At 39.3% G+C, this 12,758-nt stretch overlaps 1 long non-coding RNA gene across 2 annotated transcripts in view; it reads right to left on the bottom strand.

The window, feature by feature from the left end:
* LOC124227782 (uncharacterized) overlaps positions 1 to 12,758 on the bottom strand; it is a 111,655-nt gene that overhangs the window by 28,209 nt on the left and 70,688 nt on the right. The window contains exons 3-4 of one of the 2 annotated variants that reach the window (XR_006885554.1): positions 9,476 to 9,600; positions 8,920 to 9,020 (exon numbers count right to left, since the gene is read on the bottom strand). This is a non-coding gene — a long non-coding RNA (uncharacterized LOC124227782). Of the gene's footprint in view, positions 1 to 8,919; positions 9,021 to 9,475; positions 9,601 to 12,758 lie in introns of those variants that run through there. The other variant, XR_006885552.1, reaches the window with a different exon arrangement.

Here is a 12,758-nt window from a genome sequence, read left to right as displayed (position 1 = left end):
TAAAGCTTGAGAAATTAATGAGGGAATAACAACACATAGATCCTATAAATAATAAATGAGCTGGATGTATAACCAACTGTTAAAATTGCATTAATAAAATGAGTAATAACCGAGAAGACAGAGACAGCAAAAAGTAAAATCTCCGTCACTTGTAAACGTTCTTCATTCTTATTGCTTATGTTTTTGTAAATGGGTCCTTTCCATTTATGCAGTAAAGAAAAACAGACAGACAAGCATGTATGTTTAAGAGGTAACAATGATATGACTCTGTCATTTTTAAGCCCAACTGACAAAATTTCTCCTTTAATTGTGTGGCTCTGTGTATTTGTTGATTTCCTTCCCGGAAATTTTCTTTCTTTGCTTCCATCTTCCTCAGAACCAGAGGTCTTCAAACCTAGTTTCACATGTATTTTCTCATGTAATATTCATTAACAGTCTACAAATTGAGTCTTAGCATGATTTTAGAATTAGAAAGAAAAGGCTTAGTGAGGCTATGAAAAATCCCTGAGTATAGTATGTTAAGAGCCAGGCTTTTAACTCAGAGATATCTGAGCCCTAAGTCTAGTTACTTAATAATCCTCTTTTCTCTTTCTAAAGAAACGGATTTCTGCCTTTTCACCACCATAGGCCTCTTTTTAACTCTTCATTTCTCTCCCACAGGACCAAGTTTTGATATATTTTTGACCAGCAAACAAATGATAACAATTAAATGACAAAGAATTCCCCATTTGTAGTCATAGAAAACATTTATTAAAATACGAGCATCTGACCAACGTGAAATAATACTGAGCTGATATAATTTCAGTCAAAGGGTTTTCAAAAAGACATTCTTATGAGTCTATTCAACTCGTTGTGTTTAAATGTTGAATCTATATTATTAGGCTTTTTGAAATATTAAAAAGAGCCATCCTGTGGTCCTCTGGGACTCTGGGGACCAATGGTCTCCAGCCCGCCATCAGAAGACACCAGATTCTCTGCTTTTAAATAACAGAAGTTGGAGATGTGATTGTGCTGTTCGTGAGAAAGCATTACCTTGAGTCCGAAATCCTTTCATATACCAGTCTAAATCCCTCCCGCTCCAGTGTAAACCCACTTCCTCTTCTGGCCTCAGGAGAAATGAGAACAGCTGCTGGTCGTCTTTTAACTCTCCCTTTGTGAGCCAGGGCTGGTCCGTCTTTATTGTCCGCACACCACATTGTGAGTCACACTGGACAAATTCCGGACAATCTGTAGGTTTGTTATCCAAACTCTCATTTCCCAACATATTTCCAGGTTCTCCTTTTGTTATGCAAGTAGGGATTTCGATTCTGGGGATCTGAACACGAAAGCTCCAGGCTTGAGAAGCATCTCCCGGGACTGCTATGGTAGCACCAGGCTGGAGGAGAATGAAAATCTGATATCATGATAGCTGAGACTAATATCTGTTGCTGCTATTCCAATTGCATTTAGTACTTCTGGAAATTCTTGCCTCAGGTCACAGTCCTATTACCAGCTGGGGTCAAAATACAGCAGATGAAGGATTCATATTTCCATCTAATTCATTATATTGATGGCTTTTAGGAAGCATCTGGAATTGGGCATACTAGGGGGATTCGCAGAGAATCCATTTGGAATAATGACAAAACTGTTTTCCGTTGATCAGTCAAATCCTGCCCAATCATTAAATGACATTTTCAGTTCTCACCAATTCCATTTTTTGTTTTCCTACTAACAAAAATAAAATTTAATTTCACTCTTAGAGAATCCTAGGAGGAACTCCAGAAAGGGATTTGATCTATCTTCCTACGTGCTAAATAACTCAAAATCCATATTTTCCAGACAAGATGTTTTTCTCTTGTTGTGTTTCTTTGGATCTCCAAGTTTGAAACATAAAATGACGGTTGTGCCAATATTGAGAATAAACGTCAATCTTTTATGAGGCTACTTAACTCTTTGCTATCTCCCTAAGAAAAATAAAATAAAACAAAACAAGTACTCTCAAAATGTATAGATTCTAATTTCTAGGGAAAAGGAAATAAATCACCCAGAGGCAACATCAGGGGCATTATCTTCAGTCAGTCCTGGTTCTCTCAAAGTCAACTTTCCAGTAGGAGCTGTGTACGCCCAAGGGCAGCCAAGTCAGTTGCTCTTTAAAAAGCTTTTATAACAAAATTGCCCTTCCTCCAAAATCTTAAATTTTTATGACAATTTTCAAATCTTTTTCTGCCACATTTTATTTCCCTCTGGCTTCTGAATCTCCACAGAAGCTTCATATAGTTATCCTCTTTTATTAGATTATTAGATTATTAGAATAAATATTTACCGGAAAAGATCTGCTAAAAACAGAAGCTAAAAGTTGGCTTTCCTACTGAAAAATGTCTTCCTAAGGACAAGGACTCAGAATGGAAATCCAGTGAATTCAACTTGGCTGAATTTTCTAAACTACCTACACAACTTCCACAAACATTTTAAGGGAAAAAAAATCACAAGTCTATTTACATTTCTAATTCCATCTAATCACAAAAAGAAAGTTTATGTTGTAAGTGTTTTTATTGAAAATTAACAACATCATTTCTGCTGCCAACTAAAATAAAACAAGGACAACTGTCTTGATGCATATATAATTTTATGATGTTACAATGAGATAAGTCCCTGGGTCTGGAGTACTTGAAATAAGAAATATTTCTCCTTTCACGACTGTAGTGGATTGAATGGTGGCCCCCAGAAAGATATATCTATGTCACATCCATGGAACCTGTGAATGTTAACTTATTTGTAAAAAGAGTCTTTGCAGATGTAATGAAGTTAAGAGGAAGTTCATCCTGGATTATCTGGGTGGGCCTCAAATCTCATGAGACGTATCCTTGTAAGAGACACACAGAAAAGACACATGGACAAAAGAAGAGGCTGTGTGAACACAGAGGCAGAGACTGGAGCGATGCAGCCCTAAGCCGGACACACAGAGGAGGAGGCCATGTGATGGGAGTGAGGCAGAGACAGGAATGATGTGGTCACAAGCCAAGAAATACTTGGAGCTACCAGAGCTGGATGAGCCAAGGAACTGAATCTCCCCTGTGGTCTTCAGAGGAAACTTGTCTCTCCCGACTCTTGATTTTGGACTTCTGGCCTCCAGAAGGTGACAGAATAAATTTGTGTTGTTTTAAGTCCCCAGGTTTGTGGTAATTTGCTGCAGCAGCCACAGGAAACTGATCAAATGATTTTTAAAAATTGACTATCCTAATAACCGCATCTAATTGTACAGCCAAATCTACACAAATGTGTTGTCCATAAATCAATAATGAGAATGGCGGGGAAAAAAAGGTTCAACTGTTTAGTCATTCATAAAAAAAATATTTACTCAACTATGTGCCAGGCTTCAGGGATAAAATTGTGAGTGAAAATTGACATAGTCCCTGCCCTACTGGACTTTACAGGCCAGTGGGAGACACAGACATCAAGTAAATTATCACATAATCAGGAGGGAAACTCAGTCTGTGGAGAGCTCTTTAAAGCTACATTGTAGGCTCTGTCATCGTAGTACTTATTACAGCCTTGCTGAGTGACTACATACCCATTACTACTGTTCGTGTGCTATTTCAACTGGTAAGTATCTTTACCTGTGTCGGGCAACTGTCAAACACACAGTAAGGGCTCAAGTTTCTTGAAAGAACAGTCTATACCCACTGCCTCCAAACTCTCCCCTCCCCAACCTCTAGGCTGCTGCCAGCACTACTGTCTGTCTGTCCACATCACTCTACAGAAAGAGTTCTCTTGGACAACATGATAGGTATTTTTCAAGAGACAACATCATATCAGGATTTTAGTTCACACCCAAGTCCTACCACTTACTAACTCTTGTGATACTGGCTACATCAGTTGACTTCCTGGAATCTGCTTTCTCCTCAGTGCATTTTTTTCAGGTTGGAAGAATTAAGGGAACATTGCATTTACAAAGTACAGTCCCCGGTAACAATAACATAGTGAATAGTCGTTATTACCTCACTTACCACGTCTGTAGCATTACCCAAAAGTGGGTCTCTCCTTCCTTCCCTTGGCCTCCTCCACTCTCCTTTGTCTCTGCCTCCTGCCCAGGTTTCCTCAGTCACTTTTAGAGGATTCTCTTCTCGCACACTTTCAATGTTGGCTTCTCTAGGATTGAAGTCCCGTTGTCGCCTTTTCCTCTTCTATACATTCTCCTAGACTGTTTGATCAATGCTGTGGTTTCAAATATGCTATACACACGACAGTTTATATATATATATATATATACCTACACACACACATATATATGTTCATATATATTATACATAGATAATATATAAAATATATGAGCCACATACATATACATATTGTATATGTATAATATATGAGAATATATATATGTACATGTATCTCATATCTCTATTCTGAACACAAATTCATGTATATCCATTTGTCTCCTAGATAATTCCACTGAGATATCTCACTAGCAGTTCAAACTCAAAAAGTCCAAAAGCTAAACTCATCATCTTCCGTAAAACCCGCGTCTCCTCTTTTTGCCGACCCGAAGAAATGCGCCACCTTCAGCCTTCGGTCTAGTTACTCAAGCCGGAAGCCCGAGGACCGTTCTACACTCCTCTGTCTTCACATCAGATCCAGGCACCAAGTTCTACTCCTCCTACTTGTAAGTCTTTCTGAAACGCATCTTATCTCCTGCTCCCTGCCCCTCTTTCTTCAAACTCCCATTATTTTCTCACATGGATCCCCGGCCTAAGGTACGTTTCCGCTCCCAGCCCCTTCTTTAACCTCCATCTCTATCACCTCTCCAGTCCATCTCGAACACAGCCGCGAAGTATTCATAAATACAAATACAATCACATAATTTACCCTCACCTCCAGTGGAAATTCTCCCAGGGTTACTCACAACCTTCCTCCTCAAAGCTAACCATGTCACTTCTTTCAAAGTCTTTTGGTGACTGGTCACTGTGCCAAAGTTATAAAGTTCATGCACAGACAACAAAACATATATTTGTTTTGTCTCCTTGTCTCTCAGTGATAAACCCATGTGATATTTACATAAATAGATAATCAGAAGAGGGAACTGGCCAACAAATATGAAAGTAAAACAAAAACCCAAAAAGGGACAATGCTAGAAGTGACATTTGAACTGAATGCAAATGGAGTTAGAGAAGAAACAGCTGCCCACAGGAATGTTGATACTGCAGAAGTTGGAGAGGCTCTAGATATGACAACAGAGGAACACAGTGAAGATGCAGTTAATGACATTAATGACGAAAAGGATGAAGATATCCCAGAAGAACTGATGCGGGTTAAAAATCTTCACATTGAATGGACTCTCAGAGAGATCTCACAACACTGAAAGTGCAAAAATAAAATGTTGGAAGGTAAACCAAGCTCAGAAAGGAGTGTGATGACTCACCAAGGAATGGGGAAACGCTGACTCAGCATCTTAACTTAGATGCCGAGAAGGCAAAAATCGTTCACACCACGCAATAAGGTTTTGTCTTTCTCACTGTTTCTAATGCTTTATATTACAATGTATCAAAGAAACATGAGTTTTACTATATTTTTTCATTTCTCTATATATTTATGACTAACAGTAAGAGAGTTTTTAATGCTTGCCAAAAAGTTTTAAAGGTCACAGAACAATCATAATTTTTACTCCCTGATTATTAAGACTGCTTTGTACGATTCCAGCTCTAAAAGTCATTTTCATGATCCTGTACAAAGCAAGGACTGCCTATATATGTTATTGACCTGACCATGCTTGCTTTTTCTTGCTATTTAAGTAACAGTCACTGGAAATTTGAATAATCAGGCAATACAAAATATGTAATCACAATTACATATAGAAAATTAATAAAATTATAATGTTCAGCAGTCTAATAACATGCTATCTATCCAAGTGTCAAATTAAAGCATATCAAAAAGTTTCCTAGTATTTTTAAATATTAGGAAATCAACAATCATTATCTGGCTACAGTGAAATCTTCAAGGTTCAATAAGAGATTGAGGGCATTTCTAGTATTTTCCTTAGCTACTAAATGTAAAGATGCTTTTTCAATGAGTAAATGAGATCAGGCAGCATATAGAAAGAGAGCTTCCACAGAAGTACAAGTTAGAAGTCCTTTCATAGCTTCCTGTTACTGTCCAAAATGGTAAATACACTGCTGGCTCCCTCCTCAGAAACCAAACCTGGAGAAACTATAGAAGCTAAAGAGAAGCATGGATTCCAGAACTAGAAACAACCACAGGACAAGACCATGGTAACCTCCTGCTGAGCTGCAGGTTGTCTTAAACTGATGTGGGTGGGAGCTGGGCAACTGCAGTCTGGGGCAGGTGGGAGCAGGAAGCTGCAATGGCTAAGCTGGAGGGAACCACTGGATTCTCTTTCCTCACCCCATATTGACTTGGTACAATCCTTGCCCATCTATTCCCTAGAAAAGGGCAAAAACGGCCCAAAGCACTGGTGCTGGTGTCCTTTGAGATCAGGGCAGTTCAAAAGCCCCGCACCTGTGAACAATTAATGAAAGTGGTACTGCGTGCTGACCTAGGAGCTGCCTTTGGACACCCACTTCTCTGACCCCTTCTCTCCAAATGGCTGATGGACACCATCTCAAGAGAGTGCCTGTCCTCAGTGCTGCATCTTCCTAGGTGTGGAAAGGTGAAATCCTGCCCAAGACAGTTGCAGGGCACAGTGGCAGCAACAGGAATCGTCAATAGTGGATTTGGGGTATTTGGGTCACTGCTCCTAGAAGCTCATCCTGTCCCTTCTCTTTAAACTCATCAGAACTGGTACAGTTTAGGGCATGGACTTCAGTTCCTTCCCCACATGTTTTCTGACGGAGTAGCTGATACCTCCAGAGAATATCACAAGCCCAAAATAATTCAGAAGACAAAAAACCCTGAACATACGCCACCAAAGCAGAAATCAGTCTGCTTGCCTAATTTACCATACTGTAATTTTGATTGATTTACTACATTGTAATATATTACTATATTGATTTACAATCTTTATTGTTGACATACTAAGTGATAGTACATACAGCATGCTAGTTAGGGAATATTATATAATTCCTAAATATTATTTTTTAAATAAATGCTAAAAGAAACCCTGAACAACATAAACCTCTGATGAGACCTGTGTCCTGTTTATTCATTTGTCCTTCTTACCTTCCTTCCTTCTTTCCTTTCTTTCTCTCTTTTCTTCTTTGGACGTAGGTTTATCAGGGACATTTAGCCTCCTATAGAGCGAAGTTCACTTTTCCTACACTCATGTTAGTTTTCTAAGGGAGAGATTTAGCTGCAAGATACCATTTAAAACTGTGCACTTGCCTCTGTCTGCTGCAAATCCAATAACAGGGACCTCATTGTGTCCTCAGCGTTCATTTGAGATTTTGGCTTCCCGAACTTGAACCTATGGCACAACTTACTGTTACCAACCAGGTAAATGGTAGGTCTTGGTTTCATTGGTATCTTCAAGCCAAGCAAAGACTGGTGTTACACATGTATAATTTTTTGAAAGGCAGTCAGTAGGCCAATTTTGTGACGACCACATACAAGTATGAACCAGGACCTGCTGTGATTTCCTTCTCAAATAAATACCTGCTGAGAACCATAAATCACCCATATTTTAGTTTGACTGAGTCTGTATGTTTTTTCCAAAGGCTGATAGGACTAGCAGAAACAGCTCAACTAGTTTCTTAAATGAACAATTAAACCCAGTGTTAACCTTCTTAATGTATCGTACACTGTACATTGGAACCAAATATCACCAGAATTTATGAGCTTTATTGGATTCATTTCTATTTCCAAACTGTAAAGCCTCTACATCTTTAACTATAGGTGCCATACCATAACTGTGACACCTTCCTGGTGGCTTGAAAGAGTTGTGTTTTAGTAACGCTTAACAACCAGGAAGTGATTTCAGTAGAGAACTATGGGAAAAAGTGATTTAATATTTTAAACTTAAATATACGTAAAATATATATTATAAATATTTATATAAGTATAAGATATATACATATATATGTGTGTGTGTGTATATATATACTCGATTTCTAACTCCCTTGTCCAACTCATCCAAAAAAGCACCTGAGTAGTAGCTCTCCACTCTTCAGGGTTATTTGAACCCTTTAAAAGCGATGTGAGAGAAAAGCCCTTCCCAACTTAACAAAATTATCTGTTGATGATGGTTATTTGTGACTGTGCGTGTAGACCACATCCTGGGCCTTTCTAGTCGATCAAGGAAAGCAAATAATTTCACATTGCCCCTAGAGTGACCTAAAATTCCAAATACAAACAACCACTCTGAGGTGGATTTTTCCCCACCTGCCCCCTTTCTCAAAGAAAGCTGACAGAGAAGCAGGTAGATCTGGCATGTGTATTTAGGCCTTTGTAACCTAAGGCAAGGCAGGAGGTATGCCTCAAGTTGTGTCTCAGAAGAGCTAGCCTCTTGGGTTTCTGTAGAACACATTCACCCTGAACACAGGAGAGCGGGGATGTGCAATCGTTCCTTGTCCTGATGGTGAACAGGGAGCACAGCCCTGCTAGGGAGAGCCCTTCTCAGTTCTGCCTCATCCACAGGGCAGCCACAAAAATCAGCACCCCAGAGAAGGCCACACTGGGGAAAAAGCTCTGTCCACTTTCCTCTCTGGACCTAGTGCAAGTCAAATGACAAATTTAGGCGATGGTTCTTCTTGCTACCTTAAATTAGATACCGTCTGTTCATTGATAAGGGGCTATTCCCAGAATGTGCTGCATGCTAGTTCTAAGTGAAAACCTTTATTGCCCTTTAGAAGAGACTTAAGAAATCATGTAAATTCTCCTTAGCTAGAGGATGTGGAAGGTCCTAGATTACTCTACATGCCAAGTGCATCTCCTCCTACCTGCATCAGGATGCGGTCAGTCTAACATCTATGGCTGAGTCATCAGTGATCTTGAAAACGGTCTTTTCACTTTCTTGGAGAAGATGAGAGCCCACGTCCTCTTCTAAGTACACAGGACACAATTCTCTGTCATGTTAATCAAAGTCTCCTGATCTAATTTAGAAGACACAGGTGAAATGTATTGGTCCCTCATCGTACTGCAGGTTCCTTTCAGAATTGTATTCATTCTGCCATTACTTGCCTTAACCCTCTATCATTTCCCTTTCTCTGACTTCCTCCTTACACTGGAATCATAGGTTGTCTCCCTCTATCCCTTATGATAGTTTATTACTTGTTTCCCATTTCCCCAAACCATTAAAGTTGTGTTATTTTCTTAATGGCTCAGTAAAGCTCTTTAGCGTGGAGTCGCCACATACATTTGGTGTGTGATAACACCCCACTGAGTCGCCCTTGGAACAAGTTATGGTATGGTCTGGCGCAGTTTTATATTCTCATTCTCAGTTGCCAGCACTGCCCATGATTTGAAAAGGAAGTCTATAACACAGAAAGATTTCAAGGTCATGTCTCACATTAAATTAAAGGAAAGAATATGTCAAGGCATTTCTCACCAAGGTGTGGTTCAGGAAGAATGGAAGTCTGCTCCAGCTTTGGAAAACCTTGGGGAAAGTTTGATAGGAGAAGCCAAACCCAATGATTTGAGGCAAGTTCTTCACGCACAGTTGTGGTTCTCTCGCTGAAACAATAGAAGACGAATGGGTATTGTTTGAAAACTTAAAATTTTTCATTTAAAAATATTATCCTGATATTTTACTTGCTCAACAAATTTGTTAAAGTGACTATGAAAACTGGTTCATTTAATTCTTGTAATGTGGCAAGGCAACCCAAAGAAAAGAATTTTCCAAATTTTAACAGCTTCCATTCCCATTAACCAAAGATAAACAGGCAAAAGAATTTAGGGTTCTTAGCTTTTATTATTTGAAACCAGCCGCTCGTCTTGGTCTGTGTGTAGTAGTAGGGGCTGAGCTCATTCAATGGAACCAGCGAACAGATTGCATTTGTGTGGTGTGACGAGGATGGGTTTCCAGATAAAGTTGCTCAGAGTGGAAATCAGTATAAGGAACACCTGGCCTGACTCCCAGCCATGCATTAGTTAGAAACTGGAGAAAGAACCGCTTTTAGAACCACTAATGAGCCCCAGGTGAAAACGCTGTTAACTAGAAGGCTCCTTTTTTCAAAGTTTCCAGTGTTTTGATTGATGAGCAAATTGTTTAGGGTTCCTAATTTTCTGTTACATTAAAACATAACCTTTGTTTTTCCTCCCAACTAAAACATCTTTGTCTCTGGCTACCACAAATGCCTATCATTAGTTATAGAAAAGGCCAGCTTCCATTTGGGAAATCGCTTGGTGAAACAGACATATTTTTGGTAGTTTGAGTCCGCACAGTGTTTATGATCCAAAAAATAAAATGAGGAACACTTTGGGGTTTAAAGTGGCTAATTAATAAGCACGTACTGTTGCATTTTCTTATATTTGCAACAGTGTTACATTTGATGAGATTTAGACTTTTCCATCTGTTTAAAAAAATTGCCTATTTAAATTTGTAATTAAAATTGGAAAATGTTCAGTTACTCTCAAATATGAAGTGCTGTGAGAATCACTGGCTCTCAGGAAAAAGAACCAAAGCCTAATTAATTATACAGCACCATTCATCCAGCATGTATTTATCATATTTTTTTTGAAGAAGAAGATTAGCCCTGAGCTAACATCTGCTGCCAATCCTCCTCTTTTTGCTGAGGAAGGCTGGCCCTGAGCTAACATCCGTGCCCATCTTCTTCTACTTTATATGTGGGACGCCTGCCACAGCATGGCTTGCCAAGCAGTGCCATGTCGGCACCCGGGATCCGAACCGGGGAACTCCAGGCCGCCGAAATGGAACATGGGAACTTAACTGCTGTGCCACTGGGCCGGCCCCTATATTTATCATATTTTTAACACACGTGTTATGATCTACTAAGAAGAAATAAAAGCATACATAAGGAATTCAGTCATATGCCACATTTTTATTAAGGTCCAACTTTGTAGATCTATGGCAACATTTTGAGATTTGGTTTTTTTTTTTAGTTTGATCATTATTTATTCAAAGAATTTATTTATTGAATACCCATCACGTGCACTGGGCAACACAGCTACGAAAAAACAAACATGGTTAGCGCTTCAGCGGAGCTCGCAGTCCAGTGATGCTGATAAACACTGAACAAAGAAACATAGAAATTACTAGAATTATGATGGAATAAGCAGTAAAGGAAATGTCTGGGGTACAATGAGAATGTATATAACAGCGGAATCCAATATTGACAAGAAAATCAAGGAGGACCTCACTGAGGAAGTAACATTAACTTAAAACTTGAAGGACAAACAGAAATTAGCCAGGGGAAGAAAGAAGAATAGAAGAGCCTTGTTATACACAGCAGACAAGGCCCCAAGGGGAAGGAAACTCCTGCAGTAGAGAAAAGACAGAAATCTCTGTAAGGGCCTGCACTTCTCTACATTTGTAACCTAAATGTGCTAAAAATGGTATAAACTTTTCTGGCTTATTCAAGTCATCATTTTAATCATCAGTGATTATACTGTGCTGAGAAATGGTGTCTAGGAGTTATAGAGATGTGGCAAGTTGTTACCCTTGAGATAAATGGTCCCATATAATCAGTCTTAAGGCCTTACATTTGATGTATCTGGTTTTCTTGTATCTTTTTTTGCCATCAACCATCCCTTGTGACTTTTGATAGTGTTTCTGCTTCTAGTAACACTGCTCCTATTGTCAATTTTTATCTCAAAATCTGCTGCGGTCTGGAAATCTAGATAATATAAATAATTTTGTGATTATATCTAAAAGAAAAATAAATGTTAAAATGAATAATCAGGCTCTGAGTAAGAGCACGGGGTCTTATGTAAAGTATAGAATCCTTAAATCATGAACTACATGGCGTGTGTCCTGATGTTGTGGAGACCTTTCTACATCCAGCTCTGTGTGGGTTCTTAAGAAGGCATGCCAGTCCTGCCAAGTCTAAGCTTCCCATAAAAAGGAACACTAGAGGACAGGCCCATGTTTGTAACTGAATCAGAAAAGCATCTAACCTCACCTAGTCTGCACCTCATACTTCCCCATTCATTCTATTTCCTGGGCTACTAAACCTAATGTCACTTACCTTTACAGCAGGGGTAATGACATTAAATGACAACCTGAGCCAGCAAGATAAAACGATCCTGGAGAACAGATACCCTTATAAAGGGTAATCATGACTCTAGCCAATTATTGCCATGTGAGAAGGTATGACCATATTGTTCTAATTTGCTAAGGAGACTGAAATCTGATTTTTCACATGAAGTTCTCCCATTTACAAATGATGCCAATTAATTCAAACTCTTTTTTAAATGCGGAAGGCAAACACATCTGCGAGCTAGAATGCCTTCACTTAGAACTCTCTGCTCTCCATCCTCACCTCCCCTTCCCAGCCGGAAGCAGGAAAGAGTTTCCCTCAGACGCCGGGTTCCCTCCAAGCAGTGGTATGCTGGTAAATGTTTAACCATCAGCTCTCCGTGATGTAACTCCCTGGACAATTCCAAGCTATCAAAGTGACATCACTGAACCCAGAGTGGGGAAGAGACATGCAATAGCCCCTCAAAGGGCTACAATACATGGCAATAACTTCAACAGCACAGAGAAGAGTACAATAACTGAGAAATGAGGAATCTTGAGTGTTTGTTAACTTGCTTTTAATATAGTTTATTTAATGGAAGTTTATATAATTTAATGTTTAATAATGATTTGCAAAACTCCTGAAACTATCAGCTCTTATGAGCTCCTGCAAGCCACCTCCCGCACACCAGCA

Source organism: Equus quagga, chromosome 16 (genome assembly GCF_021613505.1).
Source record: "Equus quagga isolate Etosha38 chromosome 16, UCLA_HA_Equagga_1.0, whole genome shotgun sequence".
NCBI lineage: Eukaryota > Metazoa > Chordata > Mammalia > Perissodactyla > Equidae > Equus > Equus quagga.
Note: the sequence above shows the minus strand (reverse complement) of the source record. Positions and strands in the feature narration are given on the sequence as shown.